The sequence below is a fragment of the Vulpes vulpes genome, chromosome 12 (assembly GCF_048418805.1).
Source record: "Vulpes vulpes isolate BD-2025 chromosome 12, VulVul3, whole genome shotgun sequence".
Classification (NCBI taxonomy): Eukaryota; Metazoa; Chordata; class Mammalia; order Carnivora; family Canidae; genus Vulpes; species Vulpes vulpes.
This window is the reverse complement of record NC_132791.1, coordinates 57,908,658-57,935,240: the sequence shown is the minus strand read 5'-3', so window position 1 is coordinate 57,935,240 and position 26,583 is coordinate 57,908,658. Positions and strand designations below refer to the sequence as shown.

General features: G+C 39.4%; 1 protein-coding gene and 1 long non-coding RNA gene across 3 annotated transcripts in view; one reads left to right on the top strand and one right to left on the bottom strand.

The window, feature by feature from the left end:
* Positions 1-1,063: 1,063 nt before the first annotated feature.
* On the bottom strand, positions 1,064-26,100 carry LOC140594589 (uncharacterized). Its single transcript, XR_011995589.1, has 2 exons — positions 25,733-26,100; positions 1,064-3,075 (listed from the first exon to the last, which is right to left on the bottom strand). It is a non-coding gene; the product is annotated as an uncharacterized lncRNA (long non-coding RNA).
* Positions 26,101-26,213: 113 nt separating this feature from the next.
* PRRC1 (proline rich coiled-coil 1) overlaps positions 26,214-26,583 on the top strand; it is a 48,131-nt gene continuing 47,761 nt past the window's right edge. The window contains exon 1 of one of the 2 annotated variants that reach the window (XM_025994990.2): positions 26,214-26,437. The gene's annotated coding sequence lies outside the window, so the exon portion shown is untranslated. The remainder of the gene's footprint in view (positions 26,438-26,583) is intronic. The other variant, XM_025994989.2, reaches the window with a different exon arrangement.

Here is a 26,583-nt window from a genome sequence, read left to right as displayed (position 1 = left end):
CCCTATACTCTCTAACTCTGCGCGCTCTCTCTCTCTAATAAATACAAGTAAAATCTTTTTTAAAAATTTAGTTTGATACAATAGTAGAACAGGTTTTTAAATTTGAACCCCTCCCTCTATAAAAATGACTTACATAGTTGGTAAATTCTCTATGACCAAGTGACTCAGCTGGCTTTCCCTTGCCAACCTATGTAACCGATTGTTTCTATGATGGACTGTTGTCTTCACAAAATGAAAGATAATTTTAACGCTGACTTCAGTAAGATACCTTAAGACAAATTGGCTCCCTCCAGATAATATTATGCTCTTTAGAACTAAATGGAAATGGAGTCAGATCATCTTCTGTTTGTAATTATTGGTATCACTGTTCCTTTTTATCACCCCAGGTAATGAGAGCTAAATGTACTTCCCTTAAATGCATCAAAGGCAATTGGATGGTTTACGTCAGGGTATTTGCCCAGTTTGTTTGGTTTCTGTTCCTATCCAACCATTAATCTCTGCTGTCTGGCAAACATTTAGCTCAAGATGAGTTTCCTACCTTTTCATTAGAAGTACTCTATTAATTCAACTTCATATTCCCAGTACTTACCCCATTGTCTGGCCAATAGTAGATGCTTGTCCTTGTAGGTACTGCATATATGCCAGCTGTTCCAAACCCTACATGTATGAACTCATTTAACACAACAAGGAGTATTCATGTTAAGAAATATTATCTTCATTTTACAGATAACAAAACTGTTTAAATAGTGGTCGAAGGTCATCTTACTAGAAACTTAACACTCAGGCAGTCTGGCTTCAGATCCTATATTCATAACCACTGAGTTACATATACTCAAGCAATAATAATTTCACGGAACTGACTGATTCCATTGAGTACTTTCAGAGATTCCAGGACCAAAATGCTGGAGAGATAATGAGTGAAATCTGATAACTCAGCAGATGGGGCAGCTAGACTATACTCTCACCCTCTAAATTATTTTATGCTCCTTTAAAACTTATCTTCTGCATGTGTGTGACATACTTGCAGTTTATAGTTCTCCCAGGACATCATAAGCAATTTAGGTTTGCTATTTTCGTCATTAAGTTTATTTCTCTTTAAATGAAATATTCATTTTAATTAACATGCAAGTCACATCCTCCGCAAATGTTCTTTACTGCATTTCCATGAAATCATAAAAGTACACCCTTTCAAATGTTTTCTATTGATTCAGCAAACATTGATGTAGTGTGGAATAAAACATATTTTAGATTTATATGAATCACTGAAATTAATAAAGCCCTTCTATGTAAACAGTTTTTATGTTATTCCCTACAACTCAAAGTAGAGTAGGTGTGATAATTCATATTATAGATAAGTGAAACAAAAAGAAGTTAAAGCATTTAGATATGTAACACTCAAAGTAGCATTTTTTCCCACTACACTGTATTTTATAGATAATACTGTATTACATGTTTGTGGATACATGCCCTTTTCCTCAAAATTGTAGGTAATCCAAAAATTATTATTGAACAGGGCCCTGCTATGCCATAAGGCAGATATTAAATGCTGTAGTATTGTTGTTCAGAGGAGAGAGGGGTTATTTCTGGCTGAAGGAGTAGGGTGTGGGAAGCAAGACCCAAGGATGAATAGAACATAGAATTATAAATAAAAGATGCAAAAGACCATTCCAGATAGAAGGAATAATCAAAGAACGATTTCTCCAGTTCCCAAAGCATGGCAGGCAGAGCTAACATAGAATGTTTTCTACCACAAACATCTGAAGATTTGGTGAGAAAAATTTTTTTAAAAATAATGTAAATATATGACTGATGTTGCAAAAGGAAAAAAAACTGGGGAGGGAAGGGGTAATCCTGGTGTCAAAATAAAAGAGTAGCTTGAAAGGCAAAGGGGCAGTAGAGATAGATACTGCTGTGGTCAACAGGTGCAATATCAGACCCACAATTAGGTTTTAGACACCTTGAAGCTCAAGACTTAATTACAACACAAAAACAGAAGTCAAAGCTTTGGCCTCCCATAAAATAAGAGCTGGAATTCTGCCTGAAGTTAGCAAGGGCTGCTCCACCATGAAAGAAAACTAGAAAAAACACATCTTCAGGACCAATGATGATAAAGAATGCCCTGAGCAACGCTCAGGAAAAAAGTCTCCAGAAAAATAACTGCCTCGGTAAAATAATCTTCAAGGTGAAAATTTGATATGAAATCACTGTGAGGCCAGTGATACCCCTACAGTGTCAGATATTGTAAAAAAAATTAATACTATTCAGGGGTGTCATTTCTACAACCCAGACCTCTTAGGATTATCAACAACAAAATAATCCCTACTAAAGATGAGCTCACAATAAGCATTTGAAAACATAAAGAAATGATACACCCTGAGTAAAAATCAGTAAGCACAGTAAGCAGAAGAGCAACACCTCCAAGAAGTTGAGGTAATAAAGCAGTCTAAAAGAGAGAGCAAGGTAATCATGCCCTTAATAAGTAAAGGTATTAGCAAAGGAATGGAATTCATACAGAAAACCAAGATATGAAGACAAAAGATTTCAGAAAGAATAAAATGAAATTTCTAGAAATGAAATAAAGTGTCCTTGAAATTGTCAGGGTTAAACAGTAGCTTATATACCATTGAGCAAGGGATCTGTGATAGCCATGACATTGCGCCACTCAGATCTGCCGTAGGGGAGCGTAATTGATGGGTGGCCTAATTGTTTTGCCCTGATTCTGCCACTACTTTTGATCATGCCGAGGCCATGCTTCCAACAGCCTGGTTCCAGGAGGGGTCTGAGTGTACTAGGGAAACCAAGGCAAGCCTTGTCCTGTGATTCTCAAGACTCTGCTTTTTGCCAATGCTTCTCACTGGTCTAAGCAGAGACTTTCTCAGTCCATTCAAGACGCTTCTTATCCAACCACTTCCTCCTTCCCAGCGGTAAGACCTGTATCACAGGCTGTCAAAATCCCTTCCTCCAGCATCTCCCTTTTTTCTTCATTGTCACTGCACTCAGTAAATGTCTGTCTTGTATTCTCATCCCATCTTGGTGGCTGCTTCTCATGGATCCCAAGCAAATGCAGAACAAGATCTGAAATAGAAATCAGAGAATAATTATCTAGAATGCAAAACCATGATATAAACTACCATCTAAAACTGAGGGCAAAGATAAAACATTATAAACAAATGAGGCATTTTACTCACAGCTCCTCGCTGATGTAATTCAGGAATAAAAAACAGGGAACCCAAATGAAGGAATGGGCCCTAGAATCAATAGTGATAAAACATGGATATTTTAAAATGTGGAATTAGGGATCCCTGGGTGGCGCAGCGGTTTGGCGCCTGCCTTTGGCCCAGGGCGCGATCCTGGAGACCCGGGATCGAGTCCCACGTCGGGCTCCCGGTGCATGGAGCCTGCTTCTCCCTCTGCCTGTGTCTCTGCCTCTCTCTCTCTCTCTCTCTCTCTCTGACTATCATGAATAAATAAAAAAAAATTTTTTTTAATGTGGAATTAAACATAACAGCCACAACAAATGATATAATTAGTGGGATTTTTAAAATCAACCCAAAATACTAGGCCATAATAGCTCAGCAGATGGACAAAGTGGTATGGTGAAGTCATGGACCATGGGCCATCTACAGTCCAATAATAAAGGTCCATATATGGACCTTTTATTATTCAGGAAGAGGGTAGATCTGTTTGAATAAATGTATCCTTTCGAAGTCAAGTAGGCATATAAAAGTAAAAGCAGGATTTCCCTTTTTAAAAATTTTATTTATTTATTCATGAGAGAGAGAGAGAGAAAGAGAGAGAGAGAGAGACATAGGCAGAGGAAGAAGCAGGCTCCCTGCAGTGAGTCCGATGAGGGACTGCATCCCAGGACCCTGGGATTATGCTCTGACCCAAAGGCAGATGCCCTACCACTGACCCACCCAGGTACCCCAAAGGTAAGATTTCTTATAAACATGCTAGTTTGTACATATATGTTTAGGACCACTTATTCCCCCACTCCCATTAAAATGGTGACAAATGAGTAAGAAAGGAATAACCCCACAGGAAAAAGGAAAACAGAGGGGGTGATAGCACAGAGCCTTGTGTTTAAGAAGAAGACTGGCAACATAAAGTATAGGAACTAGAAGAATGTCTTAGAGCAGGGAAAATGGAAATTCAGGAGATCTAATGAGGGAAGCCCATAAGAAAGCAGCTGACTCTGGCAGCATCATGAAAGGCAGAGCGGGGGCGGGGGGTGGCAGTGGGTGGCAGGTTTTGCTGAAATTGGTTTTGGAGGATAGGTTACATGGGAATAGATCGAAGAATAGCACAAAGACATCTGAACCTCAAACCACCTCTGTGCTGCAAACAAGGTGACCCCCTTCCCTCACTGCAGCAGAAACTACAGTTTATTCTCTGAAGAAACTTGACTAGAAAAGTTGTAGCATTGTGGATCCCGGGCTAACATAAGGATAGGCAGTTCTGTAAAGGCTTGCAAGCTCAGTCCTCAGCCAGCTCCCCGGGCACTTGGCATGCTGGAAGCCAGGCTGACACTCTGATGGAAGATCAAAAGACTCCTCTTTATGGAACTAAACCACCCAAAAGAACAAAACAGAACCATGCATTCTCTATCATTTAGGGAGGACACCGGAGTGATTGAAAATCTAGTTCACTTTTAAGGACCTTGTTCTTAAATATGAATAGACAAATCATGAATGCTACACATTAAAGGGAAACTCCTATCATAAGAAATAAAAATAATTGAATGAAGAGGAAAAAAGGAACTTGGGAGATGAAGCAGATTTTTCATTGTAACTATCATTATATTCTATGAAAGACAGAAGTTACGACATCCTCGAAATAAGAACAAGAATTTTTCTTGAAAAATCAGAGAATAAAAAAACTTGGGAAAGGGAAAACAGGATTCTAGAAACAAAAATTATAATAGAAGAGTCAGAATACAAAGTTCAAAACGTAGTTCAGAAAGTAGAACAAAAAGTACAAGTTGGCATAAGGAGAGAAAGGATAAGAAAAATTTAAAAACCCATTAAAGAGCTCTAACATCCAAATAATAGGGGGTTTAGAAAGAGAGAACAGAAAACCTAGAAAAGGAAAATATCAAAGGTATAATACAGATAGCTTGGAGGACAAAAAGTCATGGGAATCCAGACTAGAAATGCCCCAGTGAGTGCACAGTAGGATGAGTGGGGAAAAATTGTTTCTTACGAAAGCGTGTCACTATGAAATATCAGACTCATATACTAAGAGAAAAACTCAAAGCCTTCCAGGACAAATTACAGAGTCAGAGAGAGAATAATATTATACCTCCCAACAGAAATATTGGAAGGTAAGATGCAACGTAAAAATGTTTTTGAGTTTCCAAGGGAAAATGAATTTCAATTTAGAATTCCATATGGAATACCTGGCCAAATAATCAAATATGAAAGTAGGATAATATATATTTCAGACATACAAGTTCAGAGAAAAATTTGCCTCCTGGGCACCTCCTTTGTAAGTTAGTTATAGAAAGATGTAGGACACCTCGGTGGCTCAGTGGTTGAGTGTCTGCCTTTGGCTTACGTCGTGATCCTGGCGTCCTGGGATTGAATCCTGCCTTGGGCTTTTTACAGGGCACCTACTTCTCCTTCTGTCTATGTCTCTGCCTCTCTCTGTGTCTCTCATGAATAAATTAAAAAAGAAAAAAAAGAAAAATGTATTGTCTCAAAACGAGTGAACTAAGAAATAAGAAGTCATGGGGACCTTCAGGGCAGGAAAGCCAATATAAAAATACTAGGATAATTGTAAAGAGAAAATCCTAGGAAAAGAGCCATAGCAGTAACTTAATAGATAGTGTCTAAAATTAAAAATCTTAAAGTGGCATAATAATGTTATTTAGAGATATGGCCATTACTAGAAGAAAGACTTAAAAGTATTCCAAAAAGATGCTTCAGGAGAGCGGGATTTATGAATAGGAAGGCTGAGCCTATCCTTTTACATAATAAATCTTTAACATAAGAGCTTTGGGTTTTACATTTCTTGTATTATTTTAAGAAAATTAACTTTTTCAATTAAGTGTACCTACAAAGCATGGGAATAAAGTCAGTGTGGGGAGCAGTCAGTGAAGTGGAAAAAGGGAATTATGGAAATCCTTATTAATCCAATTGAAAAAAAGAAGAAAAAACTTTAAAAATCATAAAAATAAAAGCACAAAGTCAGATGACAGAATAAATATAAAATATAAGTAAAAATAATAAAACAGATTAAACTTGTCAGATAAAAGTCAGAGTCATATATGAAAAAAACAAAATCCTGCTCTATGCTATCTAAAAGATATACTTAAAGCATAATAATGCAGGAAAGTAGACATTTCAAAGATGGAAAAAGATACACCAAAAAAAAAATACCATAGGAAAGTTACTATCATTGAATTAATGTCAAACCAAATAGACTATAAGGCAAAAGATTTATTAGGGATGCTAATTTTTACATATGGATAAAATAATATGACTGGAAACCATAATTCTGAATCTTTATGAACCTAACTATGTAGCCCCAAATATACAAAGAAAAATTGAAAGACTTTCAAGGAAAAGTGAAAAATGTCAAAGCTGGGCAAAGAATAACATGTTTTTAAAGCATAATTAACAACCTTGGCTGAACATAAATGAGCATGTGCATATGTGAAGATATAATATAAACATAGAAGTGGATAAAGATGCAGATATATTTGTGTCTTTATATATGATTTATTGAGCTATCAAGCTGGTTACTGTAAGGTTCAAGGAGAAGCTAGCTAATCTTTCCACCTCTAAGGACTTCCTCCTAAATGTGATCTTGACAAGCTGAGCTCTTCTAGTCACTTAATAAATATCTAGTCTGGTGCAATATGACCAATGGGTTCAAAAGCCTTCCTTGGGGAAGTAGAAACATGTTGGTTTCTTTCCTTTTCTCTGTACATGCCCTTCCTCACTTCCTAGGTCTGTTTGGCCATTGGGGGAGAGAAGGAGGTGCATAATTATGGGAATAAGGAAAGAGGAACAGTCTCGGAAGGCCCACAGAATTACAGTCTTGGATGAAGCTTGCTCCTATATGCCACACCTAAATTCTGGCTCTTTTTCTTAAAAGACACTTCTATGGGATTTTTTTTAATAAATTTATTTTTTATTGGTGTTCAATTTGCCAACATATAGAATAACACCCAGTGCTCATCCCGTCAAGTGCCCACCTCAGTGCCCATCACCCAGTCACTCCCACCCCCCGCCCACCTCCCCTTCCACCACCCCCAGTTCGCTTCCCAGAGTTAGGAGTCTTTCATGTTCCATCTCCCTTTCTGGGATTTTTTTTTTATAAGAAAACCTTATTAATGGCAATTTCTAAATCCCAGCTTGGCCATTAGCTTCTAACAGTTCATCCTTCTGTTGTAGTCACCTCATGCCCCAAAGTCATGCTCTTGTCATTCAAGTGTCTACAAAATCTTGAAAGATTTTATGCATAGATATTATGCATCTGCTTCTGCCTTAGCAGACTGTGAAAGTACATTCCATCTTCAACTGGATGCTCTAGCCAGACCCTCATCTTTGAATATTGATTCATGAGTCAGGTACTGTGTCCCCAAGTTCTAGGGAGAACATGTCTAGCTCTTTGGTTCTTTAGAATGTGCTCTCTGAAAAAAAAAAATTAAAAAAAAAATAGAATGTGCTCTCTGATTAAAATGAGAGTAGCATTAGCACCACATCTGGATGGAGAGACAAGCACTGAGGCTCTCCTACTCTCTCCAAGGAAACGCTTCCTTTCTGACCCTTTATCATCATATAACCAATCCCCTAGGCTGGTCACAGCTAGCTGTGGGAGCTCCTTCCAGCTTCCACTCCCTGGAAACGAGTGATGACCTACAGGTAGTAAAACCAGTTTCTCCTTCTCTCACAATGCCTAGCAAAGATGCACGTGGACAAGCTATGTGACTTCTGCTCAAATATCAAGACAACAAAAGCAGTCACATCTTATGTCACATACTTACAGCACCCTGCACCCACAATATAAACCCTTAAAAAAACCCCACAATGCAAGTCTCAACACTCAACATCAAAAAACTGACATGATGTGGATTACATCCTTCTATCTCAGTGCAATAAAATTAGAGATCGGCAAATAGGAAGATGAATAAAATCCACATACATAAGAAAATATAAGACATAATAATTCTCAATATGTCATTGTTAAAGAATAATGAAATTAGAAAATAATTAGAACAGAATTGCAAAGCAAATCCCTGTGTACTTGTACATTGAAGTGGAATATTTTAATAAAAGGTAAATATATATACACTAGGAAAAAATTTACCCCAAAAAAGATTTTAGCCTTTACTAAATGGCTGGTAGGATGTTGCTTATAGATTTTATTATATTAGATCATGTATATACTCCTTGTGCTTTTTTGAAAAATGATTCATTATTTTTTCATTTTAATATTGTATGTAATAATATATTATTAATTATTAAATATCTATAATATTAATCATCTATAATAATAATTAATATTATATTTAATAATTAATATTATATTTATAATATATTTTATACTGCAAAATATTAAAGTATATTTTATGTTATAATTATTACATTTACTTATAATATATTTATCATGTTATAAAATAATATATAAAATATATTTTATGTTATAAAATATTATTAATAATATATCATTTAATAATCTCAAGTTATTTCATTTTTGTTTAAAATTTTAAGTTATCTCTATACCCAAAGTGGGGCTCAAACTCATAACCCCAAGATCAAGAGTCACATGCTCCACTGACTGAGTCAACCAGGCATACCTAAAGTGATATATCTTTCGCATGTTTAAAAAAACAAGTAAATTATTCTTAAAATACTGTGATACTGAGATAATATCTTCATATTATTATAAGTAATTCCTTAACAGCAATTAATTTTTTTTAACCAAGTAGGCATATAAGGGCACACTGCCTGCGCTTCAGTTGATCTTTTTTAAAAAATCTAGGAAAATACAAGATCTTAAAGATGAAGAGTCTAGGCAGTTAAGTGCTGAAGACAGAAAAGAAAAAGCTTTGAGCTCCCTCTTCTGGCCCAAAAAGAATATTCCCAGAAACAGTAAGACAAATTAAGTATCAAATTTCACAAAAGATTTATTTAAATTTTTAAGAATTCAGATAGCTGCTTCACTTTAAATGGAGTGTCCATGGTGGCAAAGAGTTGAGGGTACCTCACTGGTGTTGTGCTAATAGTCTATTCTTTTCATCCAAGATACTTACAAGACACATTATCTCGCCCCCTAGTGGGTATTTATAAAAATGCCACAAAGATATTTTCAAACTAAGAGATTAAATTATTACCATTAGAGAATTTAGAAAGCACTGGATGAGGCTCTTAATACTGTTTAGATATACTGTCTTTATGTGCTTGAGGAAAAGTAACAAGCTTACTTACAACAGGAAGAGAATATCTTCTCCATGTGTATATGTTGATGAATATTTATTGTTAAACAACACTTTCGTCTATCTCAATTCTAGGTTGTTTTTTAATTTGTACACATTTCATTAATAAATAAGTCAAATTGTTCTTTTAATGTTCTTAAAAGGTATATAATTATTGCTAAACTGTCATGATCTCATTTGGTTCGAATCATCATTTATTGAGTACCCAGTCCTTTGAGTTGTAACAATAAAGCAAGTCCCTGTACTTACAGAGTTTATAGTTTAGTGGAGAGAGATGTTCTTTTTTTTTTTAAGCGATAAAAGCTGAGAGGATGATGAAAATTGATATTTTATAGTGAATGTTTTCATGATCAGCTATGCTTCCATTTTCAATATCTTGACCATACCAAGAGATTATGAGAGCACTCTGGACCCAGGGAATTAGTTGAAGCCTGGGTGCCAGCAGTACATGCTCATTACCCTGGGAAACTTTGTCTCTATCTGCCTCAATTACCTCTGCTATACAATGGGGATGATAATAATCTCTATTCCAGAGAGTTGTTATGACAAGAATGTAGTCATGGTAAAATGCTAGAAGCAGCACCTAGGAAATAGTAAGTTTGTGACAAATAAGTGTACAATGCGGCTATAATCAAATTGTAAAGCAGAGTGTTCATAAGATCATGTTAATGCCCAAAATCTATGAATAGCTGGAATTAGGACAGAAAAATAAGAATTGTACATATTCAAGGCAACCTGAAAGCAGGTGTAAAAAGAAACTAATGTGAAATGGTTAAATCACTAAAAGAGAAACCCACAATGTAGATTTCTGTGTGCAATGAGGTTACCTTCAAAAGTGAAAGAGAAATAAAGGCTTTCTCAAAAACCAAAAATTGAGGGAATTTGGTAACTGTAGGCCTGCATAGCAGGAAATGTTAAAAGACGTTCAGAAAGAAAGAAAATGATACAGGTAAGAAACAGAGCTACATAGAGAAGGGAAGAACATGACAGAAGCAATATATGAAGGTAGTCTTTTACTTATTCTTAATTGACATAACAGTTACCAGGTTGTTCAAAATTATAATAGCACCAATGCATTCAATGACTATAGCTTGTGAAGAATGAAATTAATAAAAACAATGTCATAGGGCAGCCCTAACGGCTCAGCAGTTTAGCGCCACCTTCGCCCCAGGGCGTGATCCTGGAGACCCCGGGATCGAGTCCTACCTCGGGCTCCCTGCATGGAGCCTGCTTCTCCCTCTGCCTGTGTCTCTGCCTCTTTCTCTCTCCTCTCTGTGTTTCTCATGAATAAATAAATAAATAAAAAGTCTTTTAAAAAAATGTCATAAGGGGGGAGGGAAGATTTGAGAATACTCAGTCATAAGGAATGAGTATCACTTGTGGAGTGGTACCATATTATTCTAAAGCAGACTTGATTGTAAATGTCTTGGTAACTTTTGGACAACCATTACAAAAAAATTTCAAGTATAATTTACATACTAGGAGGAGAGAAATGGAATCATAAAATAGTTGGAATTATAAAAGGCAGGAAAAGAGTAGAAGAGAAAAAAGACAATAAATAGAAAATGCAAAAAATATGGTAGATGTTAGTTTATTGCAATAATCACTCTAAACATCAGTGGTCTACACACACCACTTTAAGATGCAGACTATCAGACTGCTTAAAAAAACAAAACCCAACTATATGTTGTCTACAAGAAACCCACTTTTGATATAAAGGCACATATAGATTAAAAGTAAATGAATGGAAAAAGATATACTCCGCTAATAGTAATTTAAAAAGTGAGAGTAACTCTATTAATTTCAGAGAAATCAGACTTTGGAGCAAGAAAAATTATTCAGGGATAAAGAAGTGACGAAAAGATCACTTTGTGTGGTGCCTGGGTGGCTGAGTCAATTAAGTGTCTGCCTTCAGCCCAGGTCATGATCCCAGTGTCCTGAGATTGAGCCCTGTGTTGGGCTTCCTGCTCAGCAGAGAGTCTGCTTCTCCCTCTCCCTCTGCCTCTTGCCGCTGCTCATTCTCTCTCTCTCAAATAAATAAAATCTCTGAAAAAGGAAAGGTCACTTCATCAAGGAGATATAACAGTTTTACTGTGTGCAACTACCAACAGAGCATCAAAATACATAAGGCAAAAACTGATAGAACTGCAAGGAGGAATAAATGAATCCATTATTAAAATTAGTGACTTCAACATCCCTCTATCAGTAATTGGTACATCCAGCAGGCAGGAAATCATCAAGGATCTAGTTGAACTGAAAGGCAACATCAATCAAATGAATTTAATTGACATTTATAGAATACTTCAGCAGCAGAATACATATTCTTCTTGAGCTCATGCGGAATATGTACCAAGACTGACCACATTCTGGGCCACAGAAGTCACTTTAACTGATTCAAAAGAAGAGAAATAATAAAATGTATGTTCTCAGCCTTCAATGAAATTAAACTCAAAATCAGTAAATCAATAACAGAAAGAAAGCTGTAAAGTCTCACTATGCTTGAGATCAAGCAGCACAGTTCTAACACAGGGACAAAGAAATCTTAAGAGACTTTTAAAATACGTTGAACTAGATGAAAATGAAAATTAAAATGAGGACAGAAATCAATAAAATTGAAATCAAGAAATTAATAGAGAACATTAATGAAACCAAAAGTTGTTTCCTTGACAAAATCAATAAAATGATAAACTTCTAGCAAGGCTAAGAGTGAAAGAGAGAAGACACAACTGCTAATGTCAGAAATGAAATAAAGGTTATCACTGCAATCTCAGGATATTAAAAGGATAATAAACGAATATTAGGAACAACTCTATGCCCACAACCTTGATAACCTAGGTAGTGTAGAACAATTCCTGGAAGACCAAAATCACCCCTTAAAAATCTAAGTCTTAAAATTAAGAATGAGAGAACAATCAACCTGATATTTAAAATTGCCAAAAGAGGAGTGCCTGGGTGGCTGTCTTCCTTTGGCTCAGGTCGTGATCCCAGGGTTCTGGGATGGATCCTCACATTGAGCTCCCTGCTCAGTGAGGAGTCCGCCTCTCTCTCTCCCCCTGCACCTCACCCCCTCTCTCATGAATAAATAAATAAAATCTTTTTTTTTAATTACCAAAAGATCTGAACAGACACATCACCAAAGAAGATATACAGATAGAAAAATAAGCAAATGGAAAGACGCTCAACATCACATGTTATTAGGGAATTGCAAATTAAAGCATCCATTAGACACCACAACATACCTCATAGAATGGCTAAAGTCCACAACACCAACACCACTAAATGCTGACATGGATGTGCAAGAACAACAATTCTGATCCCTTACTGGTGGGACAGCAAAATGGCACAACCAGTTTGGAAGACAGTTTGGTAGTTTCCTACAGAGCTAAACATGCTCTTGCCTTATAATTCAACCATCACAGTATTTACCCAAATGAGTTGCAAACTTTCATCCACACAAAAGTGCATGGTTATAGCCTCATTTTTCATAGTTGTCAACACTTGGAAGCAGCTAAGGTATTCTTCAGTAGGTGAATATATAAGCAAACTGTGGTGCACCCATACAACAGGATATAATTCAGTGATAAAAAGAAATGAGCCATGAGCCATTGAGCCATGAGAAGACAAGGAAGAACTGAAATGCACAATACTAAGTAAAAGGAACCAGTCTTAAAAGGCTAAATATGATTATGAGGGATCCCTGGGTGGCGCAGCGGTTTGGCGCCTGCCTTTGGCCCAGGGCGCGATCCTGGAGACCCGGGATCGAATCCCACATCGGGCTCCCGGTGCACGGAGCCTGCTTCTCCCTCTACCTGTGTCTCTGCCTCTCTCTCTCTCTCTCTGTGACTATCATAAATAAATAAAAATAAAAAAAAATACGATTATGATTCTAACTGTATGGCATTCTGGAAAAGGCAAAACTATGGAGTCATTAAAAAAGGTTAATGGTTGCCATGGAGTCAGGGAAAAAGAGGCATGGATGAACAGGTGGACCACTGGCGGATCTTAAGACAGTAAAATTATATCATCAGTACCGGTTTGTCACTTGTAACAAATATACTACATTCGTGCAAAATGTTAAAATGGAGAAACTTTGGTTGGGGGTGGTGTATGGAACTCTCTCTCTGTACTTTCTACTCAATTTTACTGTAAACTAAAACTGCTCCAAAATAGAGAGTAATAATTAAAAATGAGAAAAGAGAGAGAGCTTTGAAATCTGGCAAAAATTTGAATCCTATGATTTATAATTTGTGTGGGCTTTGGCTCTTACATTTCAAAGGTTCGTTTTTCTCAGAATATAAACATAAAAACGTTGGGGGGGGGGGGGTTGAGCTAGCTGACATCTAAAAAGCTCCAGAAAGAACCTGGTATACATCAGGTACTACACCTTTACTAACTGCTCTAGCTCTCCTTTTCTTTGTGGATGTGAATACTTGACAGTAAATGTTAGAGGACAAGATGGTGCAAGTACTTGCCAGATGCAGTGCAGTGCAGAATCAAAAGTACAGTTAAAGTTGCAAGAGATGATCTAACAAGGAGATCGACCTTTGACACTGTAAAGAAGCAAAGCCCATTTTACCTCTTAATCTTCAATTATAGGGTTGAGCTTTATAGCAAGAAGCACCCTCTCTTCTATAGATAGTGGCAGCCAAAACCCCACGTTCAGAACATAAACGTTCCTTCCCTGACCTCCTTCACAGCTTCCCACTTGACAAACATTACAGACTACTCCGTTTTCATGAATAGTGTTAAAAGCAAAGTCCATTTTATTTTGCCTCTCCAAATACAACTGAAAAGTGTTGCTTGCCTTGATGCTTCCTTGCTCCTCTTTTTCCAGATTTCTGAAACTATAAGATCTCGATTTTGCCAATAGCTACTTATTTTTGCATTTGCCCTGTCAGATTTTCTGCTGCAGGGACTGGGTTTCTGGCTTGTCCTAGTATCTGGTTTTGTCTCTCAAATGAGGTAACGGTTTAAGATTGGCGATACAGCCTGGAAGATGAAGAAGGCTCTTGGGAACTATTTTAAACCAATAAATCAAATAACATGGGTGTTTGGTTTAAAAACATAAGGGTAGATGAGGCACCAGGGTGGCTCAGTCAGTTGAGTGTATGCCTTTGGCTCAGGTCATGATCTCAGGGTCCTGGGATGGAGCCCCACATCATGCTTCCTGCTCAGCAGAGTCTGCTTCTCCCTCTCCCTCTGCCCCGTCCCAACCCCAATCGTGCTCTGTCTCTTTCTCTCAAATAAATTATTTTTAAAATCTTTAAAATAAATAAGAAAAAAATTAAAACATAAGGGTAGATACTGCCATAAATATATAACCCATAAATATAATACCCATAAAATGGGTGGGTAGCAATAAGTAATGGCCATGGGTATATTCTGGTCTCATTTTCCATAGGTGCTTTACAGGGAGTCAAATATATTGCATAAAGTAGTAATTATGAAGGTAATCATTAGAATAAAAACCTGAGCTTTCTAAATTATCAGATAATACACACAAATACATTATAGGCAGTATAAAAATATTATAAAAATATATCAAAAACTAAACATACATGTCATATAAATAAAAGTAAGTTGATTAGCTCATTGAAAGAAAAATCAATATTTGAATAATAAAACAAAATTTAATCATATTTCCAAATTCAAGAGATCTGTCTAAAATAAAATAACTTCTAAAAATTGAAAATTAAAGAATGACCAAAGGCCTGCCTATTAGGCAAATGTGAAGAAAACGGTAAATGGTACAATCCATTTTGGTGATCTCACCATTATGGACACTTAGGTGTCAAATAACCTTGTAGCAGAATAATTAAAGCAAAAATTACAGGAAACACAAAAGGAAATAGAGACCAAAGGTATTGAATATTTTAATTCCCGCATCACAGTTCATGACATAGCAAAGGAAGAAGTGTTTGTCTACGGAATATATAAATAATGAAAGTAATAGGTATACTGGCTTTGCATGGAATTTAGTTATCATGTCTTTGTGTTATTTTCACACATCTGTAAAATATTGGAGTTAATGGGCAAACTTGTAGGACACAAAATCTTAGTTAATTTAAGGAAGTTAGATGAGAGAAATAAATAAAAGGTGTAAATATGGTAAAGGATAAGTACATAAAAGCAAATCAATTCATCGGCTGTTGGAAGCAAGCCAGTTCTATAAGGTGAATGGTTACAAAATTGATATGATAGAATAACTAGCCTTGCTGTATACAAGTAATACGCAATTAGGAAATGCAGGAGAAGAAAAGACTATTGGCAACAATGAGAAAAAAAGGTAAAATACCTAAGAAAAAGTTAAGAAATGCTAAAGTTCTTTATTTTGTAAACAATTGAATCCTATTGGGGCATAAAGAAGACTATTGGATAAGAAGACAAAGCATTATAAAGATGTCAATTTCCTCTAACACAATCTATTTATGTAATAGGATTCCAGTGAAAATGTCATCTTTTATTGTAATAGATATGAATCGGCTGTAAAAAGCTAATAACTTTGACTCTAGAAAGAGCAGAAGTTTCTACATGGCAACACACGTACATAAAAATCCCACAAAGTCAAAATCTAAACTACAAAGAAAACAGAATACTTTTAATATATTTGGCATAAATCTAATTTTTATTGCCCAAAAACCTCCTATAAACTATTTTTAAAAATCAATAATATAATGTAATATAAAGATCATTTCAAAGGAAATACAATGACTTCTAATCGCATAAAATGCTCAGTCTCACTCTTCATAAGATAAATGCAACGAGATGCCTTTTCCACTTGGCAATTGCAGCAAAGACTCAAATATTTAATAACAAAGTGTATTTGGAGAAGAGGTAGAAAAGCAGGTGTCATACTGAGGTAGTGAGAGTATAAACTAGTAAGTTTCCAGCGCAGAGAAATTTGGAAGTATTTATCAAAATTCCAAATATAGGGGCAGCCCAGGTGGCTCAGTGGTTTAGCGCCACCTTCAGCCCAGGGCCTGATCCTGGAGACCCAGGATCCAGTCCCACATCGGGCTCCCAGCATGGAGCCTGCTTCTCCCTCTGCCTGTGTCTCTGCCTCTCTCTCTCTCTGCATCTCTATGAATAAAAAAAAAAAAAAAAATTAAATGAAGTGGTTGTAAACAAAGTGATAGCAGATGAGCTCTGAGATCTATCTATGTGTGTGCAAGTGTATATGTGTGTGTGTGTGTGTGCGTGTGTAGAGAGAGAGAGAGATGTGGTATTTTATACACAAACACACACACACACACATACCCTCAGCACTGAGGTATAATATTTCCAGTTGTGTAAAAAACCCAAGAAAAAGAATATGTGTACATGTGTGTTTATGATATACAGAGCAGTGGTCATCCCTGAGGAAGGGAGCTAGGAGGTTGGAGAACAGGCTTGTGGGAGAAACTTATTATTGTGCAGTTTTTCGGACCTTTGACTTTTGTACTGTGTCCATCTATTACCTATGAAAACAATACCAAATCAAATCAAACTTTCAAGAAGTGCTTAACATGTGAAAGAAAATTTGGATTTACGCTTACTAATTAAGAGAGAGCTGTGCTTCTAGGATGCAGTCTGGAAAGACCTAACTGCTGACTTAGGTAGGATTGGTATTTGAGCACAAGCCTACTGTGCTACTGCTATCATCTTAGCCTAGACATCATGACTCATTTGGAAGTCTTCCTCGCTTCCTACAGGCCCACAGAGCTTCACAAGAGCAATCCAAAGTGCTAGCAGGTCTGGGGCTTGATGAGTATGGTTGGTGGAAGAGGGAGAGCTGTCAAATAGTACTTCTGAGCACTGGATAATAGTGATAGTATTAATGAAATTGAAAAGGCAAAATCTTAAAATAGTTTCATGGATAAGTTGATGAGTTTATCTCTTACCCTACTGAATTTGAGATGGTGAACTTTCTAGGTGGTTAGAAACGAGAACTGAGGTTTTAGAGAAGCATTAGAGACAGACATGCAGATCTGAGGGTTTCTGGGGTGCATGGCTGGCTCAGTTGTTTAAGTGTCTGCGTTATGCTCAGGTCATGATCTCAGGGTCCTGGGATCAAGCCCCCAAGTCAGGCTCCCTGCCCAGTGGGGAGCCTGCTTCTATCTTTCTGTCTGCCTGCCTCTCTGCCTACTTGTGCTCTCTCTCTCTCTCTCTGACAAAAAGATAAATAAAATCTTTAAAAATTAAAAAAAAAAGAACTGAGGGTTTCTGTTAAAACTCTCAGAGTAGATTCTTTCTCTTGTCTATAAGTAGGGAATGTATACATGGGATTCGCAGTCTTTAAAAGTGGAATGCATTGGTGGCAGGAGGTAAATAGAGGAGGAAGAAGGGAGTGAGGGCCCTGATGGGTGGTACACAGTGAATGTTACAAACCAGAGTGAAGATTTGTCCACTGTGTGCTGCTTCCTGCTTGTCTCAATAGCTGGAATGTGAGAGAAGTCCTTCTGTTGGCTCTCCTCTAAGTGTGTGCCTGGGCATAGCAGGAACAAAATGTGACAGCCGGTATTTAAACCTTTGTTCAATGACTCCAGTGCATGAGCTGCATGTGAAATAGGTATTTCTCAAATAAGACAGGGGAACTTAAAAGAATAAATTGTATAAGACAGAAGTAGTAGTCAGAGGGAGTAGGAGAAGCAATTAGTGCAGCATCCAAGGAAGAGAGAGTCTCAAAAAGGAACAGCCTATTCCGTAAAAGTAATGGTGCATGACAAATAGATTGAATCACAAAACCACCAAGATGCATCTCCTGATTGCCAGCTGCAAATTCCTCTGATCCCAAAAGCTGTACGAAAAAGATAAGGTGTTTCCACAGCAGCGTGTAGCTGCTGTGCCAGGGGTCGTGGACTCCATGTCATTTTGTGCTGTTAGAAGACCCCCAATTTTCTTCCCTGTGTTTGCCTGCTTTGGGTATATCACCTTCCCTACTGACCCTGATCCCTTCTAACACAGGAGTTAGTTCATGTTATTTTTGGCACTTGAGAAACATCATGGAGGCTGGTGTGGGAGTGGATGAGCAAGGGGAAGGTTGGTGGGCAGTGATGCAGAGAAGTTCTGGTGGCTGGATCCTGCTAGCTGGGTCAGCCACTGTGTGGCTCAGTGTTAAAATGCCCTAGAGGCAGGGGTGGAGGCAGGTGGCCCCCGTGGGGTGCTAGTGAAGACTTCCAGGTGAGAGATGATGAAGTCAGGCCTACAGTGACAGCAGCAGAATGAAGGGGCTGTGGTCAAATCCTGATTAAGGACAAGGATTGGGTATAGAGGGTGAGAGAAGGCAAGGAGTTGAGGATTTCCCCAAGGTGATGGGTTTTCAAAAATATACTTTATTTTTCACACCAGTTTTAGACTCACAGAAAGATTGAGAAGATAGTACAGAGTTGCCTTATACCCCACCCCTGGTTTCCTCTATTTTTAACATCTCACATCAGTGTGGCACATATGTTACAGAGAATGAACCACTGTTGCTCCATTATTAATTAGAGTCCATCCTTGCCTTCAGACTTCCTTGGTTTTTACCTCATGTCCTTTTCAGTTCCAGGATCTCAACCAGGATACCACTGAGAGACTGTATGTACACATGGACTGTGGCCAGGCCGTATATATAGATAGACCTCTGACCCTGTAGCAACCTGCCCAGGAAGCCAAACAGCCACCCTTGTAGTATCAGCCCCAAGTGGCCACGGTTGGATTAATAATTGACAGCTTCTGATTTAGGGCCAACCAGAGAAAGCCAAATACACACCCCTAACTGATCACAGAAAATGCCGTGCTTCTAGTTAGAATCTAGCTTCTTCCTGCCAGCAGCCTGCAATCAGGGTGGACCTGAAGCCTTCCCCTCTTGCCACTCTCAAGCTTTCCCAGCCCACTGCTTGCCTTTGAGTCTCTGCCAAAACACAAGCAGTGGTGGCTGACACTCCTTCAAGCCCTGAATAAAAAGCCTTTTCTTGTTCTTATTGGGGGGATGGGGGTGTTTTGTGCCCTCACCACATTGCATTTGGTAGTTTGGTCTCCTTAGACTCTTGGCTGTGAGGATTTCTCAGACTTTCCTCACTGGGGATGACCTTGGCAGTTTGGAGGAACACTGGTCAGATACATCATAGAATTCATCTCTGTTCTCATGATTACACCCGGATGACAGGTTTGGGAGAGAAAAGCACCATTTTCCTTATGGTGTATCAGGGGCAGAGTCTATCCACATGACTTATCATTGTGGATGTTGACTGAGATCCAAAGTGTGTTTTATAAAAGTGACTGGAAAAGGAGAGTTGCCATTTGCCGACTAAGGGAATGCAAATGGAACATGGTATTGTTTTGGTTTTTTTTTCCCCAAACGTTTAGAGTTTTAATTAGTCTCCTGACTAGACACCAAAGTAAAGCTATTGAATAGTTGCGGAATTCAGGAGTAATGTTATGGCTGGAAATATAAATGCAGGAATCATTAGGATAATGGGCTAAGGGAGTCACTAGCAGCTTGGCAAAGAGGCCCAAGGACTGAATGTTGGATCATTTCAACAGGAATTTTTATTTCAAATAAGAAAGTTTTGCATTTTTCACTGTCATGATGGAAACTTTTATCTCCTTTTACATTGCTCCTGGCTAAGAGAAATGCTTTCAATACCTTGTCATTAATATGATATTTGCCGTGTGATTCTGTTGATGCCCTTTATCAGGTTAAACATTTTTCTGAAGTGGAACCACCCTACCTTTCCTGGGGAAAAAAGCCTACTTAATCACAGTGTATATCATCCTCATGCTCAATTCCATGTTCAAAGACTTCATCTAGGATTTTCCGTCTGTGTTGGTTATGTACAAATGCCTTAGTGTTTTCTTTGCTTGTCTGGTTAGGAAGCCAACTATAATTAACATCTGCTGCAGAAATCTCTCAGCTATCCTTCACTTGTCAGGGGAGGAAATGAAAGTTCAGAGAAGGTAACTCCACAACTGCATCGTTAATTAGCGCTAGTACTAGATACCCAATCCTGTGTGTTTTCTGCTTCATCCTGATGACCTGCTCTGAAGCAGTTCTGTGAGACCCCAGGAAGAAGGCCATGGAACCCCTGCCCACAAGCAGTTGGGCTGATATGTGAATGAAAGGTATTGGACTTGTTTGTCTCCTGGGCTCTCTTCCCCAAATTCCACTTCTAAGCCTAGGAGAAATCCTGAATTGCCCAAGGGAATGGATGCAACTAGTCAGCCTTAAACATTGTTTGAAAATGAAGGTGCTTGTAAGAACATTTGTGTTATGCTTCCTATTCTTTTCTAAACTGATAGAAAACCTAAAGGGAAAAAGTGTTCTATGAATTCGAAGACTTGAGAAACACTACTATAAGATATAAATATTTAGGAGTTGTTTTGCACTGGGAGCTGTGGGTTGAAGTTATGCAAACTTTTAACTTTGCAAAAACATAAAAGTCTAGAAAAAATTTTTAAGTCCTTTGTAATATGTTATTGCATATTAACAGTGTTTCCTTGGGCAGAGAACTATTTTGGTTGTATGGTTCCTTGTTCAAAATGAAATTTCTCCTTTTCCAAAGGAGGCATATTTGTTCTGTTTCCTACAGGATTAGTTTTCATAAAATCATAGCTAGGGGAGAAAAAGGATTATGAAGACTTTTTGCACTATGTATACTATATACATCAGTCTTCACTGGAAATTCAAATCAATTCGATAAAATGTTCATAGAGTACTCTAAAAATTTGATTGTATTGCAATTTTAAAAACAAAGTTATTACATCAAGTTATATTACATCAAGGAGCTCATAAACAAAGAGGGGCTATAGATGTGTATAGCCAACAAATGTGCAGTGTGAAAGTTTTCATGATGGAAGAAAACTTGGAGCAGGTCCTTAAACAATAAGGTGTACCTATTGGTAGAAGGTAGAAAAGGAAAAAAAAAACATTTCATGTAGAGGGACTGAGAGAAGCTAAGGCATATGGGTTTTGGGGGGCAGATGTGTGCAGCTGGTGGTTGGGGAATATGGAGGAAGATTCAGAAAGAGTAAAGTATCTAGAAAGTAAATTTGAATTCTTACAATTTTATCATTCAGACAATGAGTTGTAGAATGTCTTTATAAATATATATTTGAGAAAGAGAAGTTAGAGGGGCACCTGGGTGGCTCAGTCAGTTAAGCATCTACCTTTGGCTCAAGTCATGCTCCCGGGGTCCTGGGATCAAGCCCCATGTTGGGCTCCCTGCTCAACTGGGAGTCTGCTTTTCCCTTTCCCTCTCCCCCACTCCTTTCTGCTTCCCCTGCTCATGCTCTCTCTCTTGTGTGCATGCTATCTCTCATTGTCTCTTTCAAATAAATAAATAAAATCTTAAAAAAAAAAAAGGAAGAGAAGCTAATTCTCCTTCATAGCAAATAGAAATGGACTCAAGTAACAAGGATTACATATGTATGTTTGAGAGGCAGGTATTAAAATGTTCACACTGCAACTCACCTGTACAAGAAGGGCTAAGAAGGATAACTTCCTAATATCTCTATAACCACAATGACCATAAGACCATCAGCCCAAACTGGAATACTTTTGAGAACCGAAGGAGGGAACTTGAAATAACTATACTAGGACAGCAGTCCTAAATTGGGAGTGTCCTGGGCAAACTGAGAGGCAGAACCACCCTCCTTACAACTAAAGGACCTTTTTAGTTGACAATAAACAAGCAAGCATATCAAACCTTTATTTGGAAATTACAATTCAAGCTCACCTATGTAAAATCCTTTTTTATTTAAAAGTCATTGTCAGATGAATATTTAGGCAATTTATAAGTCAAAGAATGAGTGCTAACATAGAGAAAACTAGGTTGGGCACTGTTCATGGTTGCTAGCTCTTCACACATGTGAAGTCATTAAATCCTCAAGCAAGAAACTACAAGATGGGTATTAATATAAGTTCTCAATTTATAGGTGAAGAAATCAAGGCATGTCAAATGACATGCCCAACACTAGCTGTTGACCTAGTACGTGCTAGAGCCAGGATTCCGATCCAGGTTGTCTTGTACCAAGACTTATGTCCTAATATATATAGACCTAATTGCCTTGCAGACTCTAAGTCACACCTTCCTTGGCTTCTAAATTTGAATTCCAGTTAAACAATGAATAATTGTTTAGCAACTATGCCCTATGCAATGTTCGAGTCAACACTTCTTTTTCCTAGTCGCTGGAAGAACTTATATATCCTGTTTGCATGGGTGTGAGCTCCCAGTCTCTGTGGCTTGGCCAATACCCTTGATATATCTGCTAAAGTGTCTTCTGTGGTTGTGTAGCTCATGGACCATTTATTTTCTCAACAGAGCCCATGGTATTTCTGACCAGGTTCAGTTCTGCATTTACTCCTGATAATGCTGCAGATGCCCAGAGTCCCAGCCTCTTCTCCTTCCCCCTTCAAAATATGTGCTTCAGTATTCATATGAATATTGCACATATTATGGACTGTTTGGAGAATACGTAAGAATAGACTTTAAAATGAGCTGGGAAAAAGCCCCATCTCATGTGGGAAAATAGTTTTTGGCCCGTGTGTGATAAAATCAAAATGTCACCATAACACTGAATCTCTCGTTGCTCAAAAATGGACTGTCTTATATATGAGGGACTGCGTATAAGGAAAAACTTGGTGAGATCTGTTAGCAGTAACCAAAAAAACTAAGCAGATCTTTTTTTCTCATTAGGCTGCAATTTCCTGTCAATGCCCCTCATTGCTCTCCATCTAAGACCACATTTTTCTTACTACCCCCACATTTTCTTACTGCTCAAGGTAGACAAGCAGTTGGGGTACAGCTAAAGAATTCTGGCTTTCAGCTCCAGATCTACACACAATTCTCAGAGCCTTAGTTTCCTTTTTTATTTTTTTTTTAAGATTTTATTTATTTTAATGAGAGAGAGCAAGAACAGCAAACGGCAGGTCAGGGCAGAGGGAGGGAGAGAAGCAAACTCCCCACTGAGTAGGGAGGCTTGATGGTACAGCAAGATGGGGGCTGGATCCCAGGACCCTGAGATCATGACCTGAGCTGAAGGCAGATGCTTAACCCACTAAGCCACCCAGGCGCCCCTCCTAATTTCTTACATGGGAACAATACTACTACCTGCCACACAAAGTTCTTTTGAAGTTTAAATGTAAAAGTGGTAAGCAAAACATATAATGTTTTAAATTCAGTTCAAGGTGATAATCTTGCTTATTTTGTTGACTCCTCTTTCTCATGGCACATGTAGCAGGCAGCATAGTGGCCTCCCCAAAAGACACATTTACCTGGAACTTGCATAGATGAGCTTATTTGGGAATTGGGTTTAGACCCCCAAAGATCTTGAAATGAGATCATTCCAGATTTAGGATGGACCCTAAATGCAATGGTAGGTATGCTTAGAAAGGTTGAGGGAGGTTTGAGACACAGAGATACTAGAGACAAGGCATGTGGAGATGAGTCCAACACATTGGAGTTGTGCAGGTACAAGCCAAGGAACATCTGGATCTACCAGAAATGAGAGAGACAGGGTGGATTTCTCCCAAAGTCCTTGGAGAATTCCTGCAGACCCTTGATTTTGGACTTCTGGCCTCTACAACTGTGAGAGAAAAAATGACTTGTTCTTATCTAACCAGTCGTGGTGATTTATTGGGCAATCTAAGGAAACTGACACAGCTCATGTTCAGTCCATCAGTAAATCATGACAACTCAATCCTCAAAATATATCTAGACTGGGGCACCTGGGTGGCTCAGTGGTGGGTGTCTGCCTTTTGCTCAGGTTGTGATCCTGGGGTCCTGGGATGGAGTCCCACATCAGGCTCCCTGCGGAGAGCCTACTTCTCCCTCTACCTATGTTTCTACCTCTCTCTCCTTGTCTCTTATGAATGAATAAATAAAATCTTTAAAAAAATATCTAGACCATGCACCACCCTTCTCCCCTCCCAATTAGCTACTCAAGCCACCAACGGGGCATTACTGGCCATCCTGTGTTATTCCTTAATGCCCCTACAGTCAGAACAATCAGAGAGTGATTTAACACAGAAATCAAATCTTGTCCGTCATCCTCTCAAAACTTTCTTTTTCCCATTTCTCTCAGACTATAACCTAAAGGTCTTACTGAGGCCAGCAAGGCCAGCAGATATGATCTGGCCCTGCTCTCTCTCTGACCTCATTTCTTACCACCCAGTCTCAGTTTCCTTGTTCTGCAAAGGTGCCAAGCACCCTCCCTTAGAGACTTTGTGTGTCCTTCCTTCTAGCCAGATAATCACAGGCCTCTGCTCAAATCTCACCACCTCACAGAAGCCTTGCTTATCCATCCTATCCAAAGTGGCCTATTACTGTCTATAACAGATCGGTTTATTGATTTTCCTGAAAGTGCCCATCCTAAACAGTCTGTTTTCCTGTCCACAGCCTCTCCCTCTCCTGAGAAAATGAAAGCCTCCTAAGCGTCAGGACCTTGTCTGTCTTGTTCATTCTACATTTCCAGTATTAATGCTCAGTACATTGCAGCCACTAATAAATATTTGTTGACTGAATGAAGAAAATAGACCTTATAGCTATTAAGGGTGTCGACCAAAGAGGATGGAGATAGCGACTACTTTCAGCCCCACCCAAAGAGAACTTTCAGAAAAGTAACCTAGATAACCACCCACACACATTCTCTATGGATAGGATAAGAGTCACCACCCAAAGGAACAACCCATTGCAGTTGCAAAGGAAGATTCGAAGTCAGGGCATAGTTAAATACTATCAACTTTTTAGTGAGGCATTATAGAATGCTCACACCTGTCAAGTCCAAGAGATCCATTAATGTGAAAACTGTAAGTGGATTCCTAAAAGAATTTGGAAGCAACAAAAACAATTTTTCACGTGTTCAACACTCAATGGTTTAAAAGGTGCTTTCATACTTTTCATTTTGACTTTTAGTCTCAGAGCCAAACTCAGACTTGTTATTTTTTTTTTTTTTAAGATTTTTAAAATTTATTTGAGAGAGAGAGAAAGAGAAGAGAGCACAAGCAGGGGAAGTGGCAGAGGAAGAAGGAGAAACAGACTCTCCTATGGGCAGGGAGCCTGAGGTCGGGCTTCATTTCAGGACCCTGGGATCATGACCTCGGCCCAAGGTAGGCGCTTAACCGACCGAGCCACCCAGGCACCCAACAAACCCAGGCTTCTCAATGCAAATTCCTTATTTTCCTCTATTGCACACCATTCACTTACTTAATAACGTACGTTATTGAGTACATACTGTTTCAAGTACTGTTTTAAATGCAGCACGTAGGGTTAGAAAGGTAACTTCTGCCTTCTGTTTTTCAATTAAATAGAAAAAAGAATGTACACGTACTGTCGATGGCAAAGAAGTAACAGTAGCTGCTGCCCTTTCCCCGCCCGCTTTTTGTGTCTCCGTAGGCAACTGCTGTCATCTGGAAACCTCTGCACATCTGCAAGTCCCCAGGTAGTGAAGCGGGGTCTTGCCTGCCAGGTGGGGATTAGACCAGAAGACCTTGGCTGGCTCCTCTCCTTTCCGTGGGCGGCCACCGCACAGCTGAGGGGAGTGCCGTTCCCGTGTGCAGGGCTGTGCAGTGGGGAGGCAGCATGACCTTGCTCCGGGAAGTGCTTTCGGACTCGGCCAGCGCCGGGTCCGCGGGCAGCAGCACCTCGGAGGTTCTCGGACGGGAGGAACCCGCCTTCCGGGATGGGCGGGACCAGACTGGGCTCCCAGCGGGCGGGGCGGGGCGGCGCGGCGCGAGGGGGCGGGGCCAGACCAGGCTCCCAGGGGGCGGCGCGGGGGCGGCGCGGGGGCGGGGCGAGGGCGGGGCGAGGGCGGGGCGGCGCGAGCCGGGGCTCCCAGGGGCCGGGGCGGAGCGTGCGCGGTCGACGTGGCAGCCGCAGGGGCGTGCGCCTCCGGTGGCCATTTTGGAGGCGGGGACGCGCGGCGGCGAGGTCCGGCCGGCGTCTTCGTGGTGTTCTCGGAGCGGTAGTCTGAGCGCCCCGAACTTCCTGTCCCGCACTTTTCACCTGCCACGCAGACACTCTGTCGGGCCCCCAGGTGAGCGTCAGCCTGGCAGCGACGCGGGTCCGTGCGGGCGGCGGGACGGGATGCGGGCGCCGGCGGGCGCAGTCCCTGTGAGGTGGGCGGGCCGCCGGCCGGCGCCGCGGGATGGTTAGGCTCGCGTCGGAGCGCGGCGGTCCCGG